General features: G+C 36.4%; 1 pseudogene; it reads right to left on the bottom strand.

Annotated features, from left to right (window-relative positions):
* Nucleotides 1-5,309: 5,309 nt before the first annotated feature.
* Nucleotides 5,310-6,239, bottom strand: LOC141500172 (glyceraldehyde-3-phosphate dehydrogenase-like; annotated as a pseudogene).
* Between the last annotated feature and the right edge of the window lie 3,423 nt (nucleotides 6,240-9,662).

Here is a 9,662-nt window from a genome sequence, read left to right as displayed (position 1 = left end):
AGGGTATAGAAATCTATCTTACCCTAGAGAAAAATGGATGGGATAAGGGGGAATGGGGGGAGGGAAGGGGGGGAATAGGTGATAGAAGAGAGGGAAGATAGTGGGAGAGGATACCCAGATACAACACACTTTGGAACAGGGACAGGGTGAAAGGGGAGAGAGAATAGAATAAATGAGAGTGGGAAGGAATAGAGTGGAGGGAAATACAGCTAGTAATAGCAACTGTGGGAAAAATATTGAAGCTACTTCTTTGGTGGACTCATGATAAAGAAGGCAATTCATCCCAGAGACAGAGCCATTGGAATCTGAACACAGACTGAAGTACTTTTTTTTTCTTTCTCACTATTCTTGAGATTTCTCATCTTTTGATTTTGGAGGGGGGGGGTTATGTTTACTCTCACAATAGGATTATTGTAATAATAAAAAATAAACCAAAAAAGAAAAAATGAATAAGTGGATCAAACAAAAAAAGCACAGAAACAATCATTTTATTTAAGAGAATGTCAATAATGGGACAACATATCAAAACTTCCCAGATACAGTCAAAGCAGTTCGTAGGAGAAAATTTATATCTCTAAATGTATAAATGAATAAATTAAAGGAAGAGGAGATCAATGAGTCAGGTATGCAACTAAATAGACTGCAAAGGTAATAAATTATAAACCCTCAACTAGATACCAAATTAGAATTCATAAAAATCTAAGGAGAGTTTAATAAAATTCAGAGAGAAAACAGTTAAATTTGTAAAAACAGAAGAGTTAGTTTTGTGAGAAAATCAATGAAATACAGAAAATTTTGCTTAATATGATTTTAAAAAGAAGGAAAACTATATTACAGTATCAAAAATGAAAAGGATGAATTCACCACCAATAAAGAAAAAATTAAAACAAGAATTCAGAGCTATTTTCCCAACTATATGCAATGAAATGGATGCATATTTCCAAAAACAATTTGCCTAGATGAACAAAATAAACAAAATACTTAAATGATTCCATTTCAGAGAAAGAATTTGAACAAGTCATCAGTGAATTCTCTAAGAAATTATTGCAGGGGTGGCTAGGTGGTGCAATGGATAGAGCACCAGCCCTGGAGTCAGGAGTACCTGGGTTCAAATCCAGCCTCAGACACTTAATAATTACCTATTTGTGTAGCCTTGGGCAAACCACTTAACCCCATTGCCTTGAAAAAAAACCTAAATTAAAAAAAAGAAATTATTGCAAGGGTCAAATGATTCACAAGTGCAATTCACCAAACTTTTAAAAAATAATTAATTCCCATAGCATATAAACTTATTTGTAGAAATAGGCTAAAATGAAGTTCCACCAAATTCCTTTAATGAATCTTACATGGTGATGATACCTAAACCAGGAAGAATTGAAATTGAGGAATTATAGACCAATTTCCCTAATGAATATTTATGCCAAAATTATAAATAAAAAATATGTGAAGGAATTACACCAAATCATCACTAAGTTAATACATTATAATGAAGTAGAACTTATACTAGAAATATAGGAATGATTCAATATAAGGAAAACTATCACCATAATAGACCATATAAATAACAAAACTATCAAAAATCATATAATCAACAGAATAGAGACTGAAAAAGCTTTTGTCATAATACATCCATTCCTATCAGCACTAGAGACATAGGGATAAATGAATTTTTCCTTAAAATGATAAGTGGTATCTATCTAAAATCATTGACAATCCTCACATGCAATGGGGATTATCTAGAAATCATTCCAGTAAGATCAGGGTGAGATAAGGGTATCATTTATCACCATTATTGTTCAATATTGTACTTGAAATTTAACCTTAGGAATAAGAAAATAAAAAGAAATTAAAGATATTATAATAGGCAATGAGGAAGAAGATTCATAATCTACTGAACTGCTTGAGAATCCATTAAAAAAACTACTAGAAATAATCAACAACTCTAGCAAAGTAGCTGGATATGAAATAAATTCATATTAATGAACATTTCTATGCATTAGGAACATGGGTCAGCAGCAAGAGATAAAAAAAGAAATTTCATTTGATTCACCTCATTGGGTAAGGCTGAAGAAACTGCTGCTTAACAAGGTCTGAAGTTTCTTTCTTCTAACTCAGTTTCACAAGCATGACATTTGGATATGTTTCACCTGGTAGATTTAAAATCTGATGCAAGACACTTATCTATATAACTTTACCTGGAAACTGATATCTAAATAAAAAAAGGTAAGCTTTTCTTTCATAAACCCCTGGTCCTTATGATAAATTCTGGAATCATGCCAGGTGATCAGTACAAAAAAATAATATAAATTTATGCCATTTTTGTTTACATTTAGTTAATTCTAAGAGACACTTAGGCTAATGCATATTGGTATCTGTTGTCAGTTACATGTTCCTGTGAGAATTTTCTTTATCTTATGAAAATGATAAGGGGATATTTAAACAAATGGGATAAAGTTTTTGTGACAGGATATGATTCTCTGTAATAACTATCTCAAATATTCTTTTAAGGAAAGCAATGTTAATCAAATTAAACAGATCCAAAGAAAAATGACCTGTGATCTATTTTTTTCATTTTCAACAATCTTTTTTAAGAGGAATGCATTTTCACCTAAGATTATTTTGATTCTTTTAAAACATGAACAAAAATGTTAAAACTGTTTAATTTATAAATCACCTGCTATATACACACTTTTAAAATAATTATCAAATTATTGATATCAAATTAATATTTTTTGCCCAAGGTCATTCATCTAGCTAATTATTAAGTGTCTGAGACTAGATTTGAACTCAGATTCTCCTGACTCCAGGGTTGGTGCCTTATCCACTGTGCCACCTAATCTCTCCAAACTGACCACTTTTGATCTCTGCAATTTGCCCCATTGACTCTGTAAATGTATCAGCCATCCTTATACCACCCAAAATACAGTTATATACTTTCTCATTCTTCTCACAACCCTAGGTCTCCAAGAAATGCTATTTCTCTCTCCAATATATCCATGATTTTTAAATCCCTCTTTAGGTGATCTACAGTTGATATCAGGTGGCATCATCTTTGAACAAAATGGGGGAAAAAAGAAAATGTAATAAACATTTCAAACTATGTTCCTGGCCAAAAAATTGATTTCTTCTATAAGTACTCAGCCTCCACTTCTCTTTTGCCACTAGGTAAAAAGTCAAAATCAGTGAATATCTTCCCCAATGTTAATTGCAAACCCAGGAAGACAACTTATTAGAAATGTCAAAAAACTTCTGCCCTCACATCACTTCAAATCTCAGAAAAGATAGCAATTCATCATATAGCATTGTATAAAGAAGTTAGACTTTGGCAAGCAACTGTGCAATTCAATACTGTACATTATAGACAAGTCTCCTAGGAGATTTCCTTTGTCCTTAGCTTTTTGATAAATAATTATATTGCTTGCTTTCCTAATATTGATCAACTTGCATTCTTGGTATAAATCTGACATAATCATAGTGTATTTTTTTTCACTTTAGCTGAAACATTATATATATTCTGTTCCAGTCTTTCACCTTTACTTTGGGTATATCTTTCTGCTTCAAGTGTGTTTCTTGTAAACAGCATATTGTAGGATTGTGTTTTTAATATACTCTGCTATCCATTTCCATTTTATGGGAGAGTTCATCCCATTCACATTTATATTTATAATTACTAATTTGTTATTATCCTCCATCCTTTCTCCCCTTCATTTGTACTAATTTTTCTCTTTTCAACTTATCCCTCCTTACTATTATTTATCTTCTGAACACTACCACCCTCAATATGTTCCCTTCTATCCCCTACCTTTTCTTCACCCTTTCTTCATTTAATTTTTCCCTCCTTTCTTCTCTCCCTTCTATCAGTTTCTCCTTCCTTCCCCTTTTCCTTATAATTCCCTATAAGGAAACCCAACTGAGTGTTTGTGCTATTCTCTCTTTGAACCAAGACTGATAAAAATAAAATTCAGGCATTTCTCAACTCCCCCCCTTTGCTCTATCTATTGTAATAAGTGCTTTGCACGTCTTCATGTAATGTAATTAATGCCATTGTGCTGCACCCTTCTTTCTATCTCAGTACAATCCCTTTTTAATGTCTTAATTTTTTAAATCATTCTATCAAAATCAATTTATGCTCATACTTTCTAAGTATTCTCTCTCTAAAAGAGAAATAATTCTCAAGTTATAAGTATTATCCTCCCATGTAGTGATATAACAGTTTAATCTTTCTTTTTTCCCCTTTTGTTTACATTTTTGTGTTATCTATTGTGTTTCATGCTTGGAGGTCAAATTTTCTGTTCAAATCTGGTTTTTTCATCAGGGAAAATTTTAAAGTCACCTATTACATTAGATATCCATCCCCCCAAAGAATATGCTCAGTTTTGCTGGATAGTTTATTCTTGGTTGTACAAAGATCTTTGACCTCTGGAAGATCATATTCTGGTCCCTTCAATCCTCTAAGGTTGATACTGCCAAGGTATATGTAATCCTGACTGTAGCTCTAAGGAGTATTTCAGTTGTATCTTTCTGGCAGGCTGCAGGATTTTCTCTTTGATCTGATAATTCTGGAATTTGGCTACAATAATCCTTGCATTTTCATTTTGGGATCCCTTTCAGGAGTTGATCAATGTATTCTTATAATGATGATTTTTCCCTCTCTGGTTATAGGATATCAGGACAGTTTTCTTTGATGATTTCTTGAGATATGTTGTCCAGACCCCCTTTTCATCTTGACTTTCATGTAGTCCAATAATTGTTAAAATATCTCTCCTGGAGTTATTGTTCAGGTCACTTATTTTTCTAATATGGTATTTTACATTTTTTCTATTTTTTTAATTTTGTTTGGCTGCCTCTTGATATCCTAAAGAGTCTTTAGCCTCCACTTGCTGAAGGCTTCTCTTCAAGGAATTATTTTCTTGAGTCAACTTTTTCATCTCCTTTTCCATTTGGTAAATTTTATGTTTAAAGGAACTTTTATCTTTTTTCCTTTTGCCCAATTTTGTTTATGATGGAATTATTTTATTTTTGCATTTTCTCAATTATATTTCTTTTTTTTCACTGAATATGGTGACTTTATTGATGGTACACAATAAAGGACTCTAGACTTCTCCCCCATACTACAGGGGTGCTTTGGGACAAGGATGTGAATGGGATACAGGATCCCTGGCAGAGGAACGCATGTTAGGGATGTGGGCTCCCCAGTGATGTAACTTTTTCTTTGGCTGGGGATGAAAATTCATCCAGGGCTTCCCATTTTATCCTATGAATGCCATGAAGACCAGGAGGTCGACTACATGATTGCTACATACTCATTGTCAAACCAATGAAATAAGCTTGACATTAAGGTCAATACCAGCACCTGCATCAAAGGTAGAAGAGTGGGTGCCACTGTTAAAGTCACAGGATACAACCTGGTCCCCTGTGTAGCCCATTATGCCCTTCAAGGGTCCCTCTGATGCTTGCTTCACCACTTTCTTGATGTCATCATATTTGGCAGGTTTCTCCAGGCAGCAGGTCAGAACCATAACAGATACATTGGGAGTGGGAACATGGAAAGCCATGCCTGTGAGCTTTCCATTCAGCTCAGGGATGACCTTGTCTACAGCCTTGGCAGCTTCAGTGGAAGCAGGGATGATGTTTTGGGCAGCACCACGTCCATCATGCCACAGCTTGCCAGAGGGACCATCCACAGTCTTCTAGGTAGCAGTAATAGCATGCACTGTGCTCATGAGTCCTTCCACAATGCCAAAATTGTCATGAATGACCTTGGCCAAGGGGGCTAAGCAGTTGTTGTTACAGGAGGCATTACTGACAATCTTAAGGGAATTATCATATTTCTCATGGTTCACTCCCATCATGAACATTGGGGCATCAGCAGAAGGGGCAGAGACAATGACCCGTTTGGCTCCACCCTTCAAGTGAGCCCCAGCCTTTTCCATGGTGGTAAAGACACCAGTGGACTCTACAACATACTTAGCTCCAGTGTCTCCCCATTTAATATTGGTGGGATCCCACTCCTGGAAGATGGTAGTAGATTTTCCATTGATCAACAGCTTTCCATTCTCAGCCTTGACAGTGCCCTTGAACTTGCCATGGGTAGAATCATATTGAAACATATAAACCATGTAGTTGAGGTCAATGAAGGGGTCATTGATGGCCACAACATCTACTCTGCCAGAGTTGAATGCAGCCCTGGTCACCAGGTGCCCAATGCAGCCAAATCCATTAACTTTGACCTTCACCATCTTGGTTCAGGAATGTGACTGACCAGAGCAGTGGATCCTATCAGGGAGCTTGGAGAAGAGCTGAGACCCCAATTATATCTCTAAAGAATTTATTTTTGTCAGTAAATTTTTGTGTTTCCTTTTTCAAGATGTTTAATTTCTCTAGCATTTCTTTTCCCATTTTTCTGCTTTATTTTTAAAATCCTTTTTGAGTTCTTCCTAAAAGAGATTTTTGGATTGGAGACCAGCTCTGCAACTTCACATGTATTGCATCTTGTACCATCCTCTTCTGAGATTGTCTTGTACTTTTCCTTATGTCCAAGTACATCTCTCTATAGGCCTGGCTTTTCTCTGACTTTTCTTACTCATTTTGAGTTTTGCTCCTGGGCACTGACCCAAGCTTCTTGTGTTGGAGGAGATGGCTGCATTGAGAAAACCAGCAACTTGCTCACAGGGTTGAGTGTTTCTGCTTAGAAAACATCCACAGCTTGTTTACTAGGTTGGGTTGTTCAGCACAGTTGCACTGACTAAATAGGGGTTTGTGTAACCATGTTGGAGCCATCCAAGCTGGTCAGCTGTGCTGTCCACTTGCTGAACAATGATGCTAGGGGACTCCCCTAAAATGGAAAACTTCTGCTCATCCCTGTTTTTACCTCTTTCACTCCCAGGTTTCCCTCTCTGCTCCTAAACATGCTTCCTCTGCACCTGAGATAGACCTTACTGGAAAATGCTTCACTCTGTTCTTTTGTGGGTTCTGTCACTCCAGAATCAGTTTAGCAACTTGATTAAAGTTTATTTTGAGGGAAACCAGGGAAAGTTTAAGGAAGTTCCGGGATTCTTTCCACCTTATCTTTGCTCTGCCCCCCGCCAAAAGTCTAATTCTTTATTTGACAGCAAATGATCCCAGAGAACTCCTAGAGCCTCATTAAGGACAGGAAATGCCTAACGGCCTGCATCCCCTTTTTCAACATAGTAATTAATCTGGGTAGATCAAGAAAGTACTACAAATACAAACTATATCTGTACAGATTAAAGGAATATTTGACAGAGAATTTCATGTCATTCTTGTAGAAAAAGCAGGGAGTCACAAGTCATACAAGAGTAGAAGGAGGTGACATCAGAGCTGTTTTAATGGAGGAACCAAAGAAAAGTCAAAGGCTTATAGATTAAGAGCTACAAGGATCCTTGGGGGTCACTGATTGAATGCTCACTGATCCAATACCTTCATTTTACAGATAAGGAAAGTAATGGACACAAAGCTAGAAAGCCTGCCAACCATCACAAAAATAGCAGTGGACAGAGCAGCAATTTGAGCATGGTTCTCTTGACTTAAAATTCATCACACTTTTCATTGCATCACACCACTTCAATAATTCATATTTACTCAGAAAGAGGTTTCAAATGGGGGTTCTGGAGAACTTTATCTTCACTGATTGATAATTTCATTCATGTCTTTGATAAAGATAAAGTTTGTCAAATATATAAATGACAACAAAGTCACAAGGTAGAACAAACCCACAGGGTGTGACTGGGTTCAAAAAGATCTTGACAGGCTAGAATATTATGCCAAATCTAATGAGATAAAATTTTACCAAGCATATAAGAAAAATCTTACACTAGAGGTAAAACAAGCCAACCTCAAAAGTGCAAGATGAGTATGACTAGTCAATTACAGTTTATCTTTAAAAGATGTAAGACTGTTAATGAGCTAAGTCATAATGGATTAACTGTCTTATATAGCAACCCCAAACAAGTTAATAATGCTTCTTTAGGCTTCATTCATAGAAGAATGTGTTCAACCTAGGGAGATTACAATTCCATCACACACATGATCACACAACATTGACAGTAGTGCATTCAGTACTAGATGCTACATTTGAGGAGAGACATTGATAAATTAGAGAAAATCCAAAGAAGACAGAAAAATATAGCAAATGGTCTTTGTATTATGACATCTGAGGATTCTTGAATTGAACTGTGCATATTTATTGTGGAGAAAACAAAACATAGGAAGGACATGATAGGTATCTTCAAATATTTAATAAGTCATTAGATCTAAACATTATACTTCTCTTCATTGGTCCAAAGGGAAGGATTAGGAGCAATGGCAATTACAAAAAGGCAAATGTTTGATGACTAGAGAAAAGTCCCTAAAATTTAGTGACCTAAAAATGAAACAGGCTGCTGCTGGAAGTTATTACCTCTATCCATTGATATCATGTCTCTCTCATTCCCTAATAGTTAGCGAGTATTCTAATAAAGACAGAAGACTAGTTTTTAGATATTTTCTAGGGACTGTCCTTGGTCATTAGACCAGATAATTCCAGAGATTTTTCCAAACTATAGGTCATTTTTATTGTGTCATTAAAAGTTCTTTTCTGGGGAAGCTAGGTAGAACAGTGGATAGAGCACTTGTCCTGGATTCAGGAGGACCTGAGTTCAAATCCAACCTCAGTTACTTGGCAAGGTCATACAACCTTGGGCAAATCACTTAACCCCATTGCCTTGCAAAAACAAACTAAAAATTTCTCTTCTTCTCAAGGATAAACATTATCATGTTCTTTACCTAATCTTCATAAGGCCTGCCTTCCAGGTCAATGCCCACAATTCTAGGATAGATTAGAAGTCCAATATTCTTATTCTAATATTCAACAATGCAGTTTTTTTAGGATCTTGATTCTATGATATAGTGGCTTTAGAATTCTAAGATATTCTGATTTGAGAACTTAAGAAGGTTTGATCCAGGAAAATATATAACTGAATGTTACTTGGTCATAGTGACTATCCTGGAAAATAGCCCTGGTCATGACTGTTTCATATCTGTCTCCAAACCTTCTGGTATAACCACAAAAATAACTGATAGTTAGGAATATTGATAATCAGGCAAAGCAAGTAGACTAATTTTATAGATCAAATTAATGGTTAAAAAAAGAAAATCAGGAATTCTGGCCAAGATGGTAGAGAGGTCAGGCACTGTGCTAAAGTCTCCTGGCTTTCCCTCGGAACTAATAAGAAACAAACCTCTTAACAGAACTCAAATCCACAAAATCCAGAGAAGAATGTCTACCAACAAGCTCTGTCTCAGGGGAATATGGATGAACCAGGGACAGAGAGCAGAGAGCCAGTGCAAGGGCAGTGCAGTGAAATCCAGAATAACCTCAGAATAGCTGTGGAAGCTTTTGACTTTGTAATCAGGCAGGAGAGCTCCAGTGAGGTTGAAGGGAGAGTTCCATTGCAGTGGGCAGGAGAGCTCCAGCATGGCTAGATATTGATCAGGTCAGCTCTGCTGGCCTGAAAGACCAGGCCCATGGGCAGAGTCCCCATGTTTCCAGTTCAGCCCCACCCCATCCCTGTGAGAGAGAGGGACTCTTCCCAGAATAAACACAAAAACAACCTTCCCACCCCCACTTCCCTAGGCTCAGATGTGGGCAGCAAATCTCTCTC

This window comes from Macrotis lagotis, chromosome 1 (genome assembly GCF_037893015.1).
Source record: "Macrotis lagotis isolate mMagLag1 chromosome 1, bilby.v1.9.chrom.fasta, whole genome shotgun sequence".
NCBI classification, from domain to species: Eukaryota; Metazoa; Chordata; class Mammalia; order Peramelemorphia; family Peramelidae; genus Macrotis; species Macrotis lagotis.
Note: the sequence above shows the minus strand (reverse complement) of the source record. Positions and strands in the feature narration are given on the sequence as shown.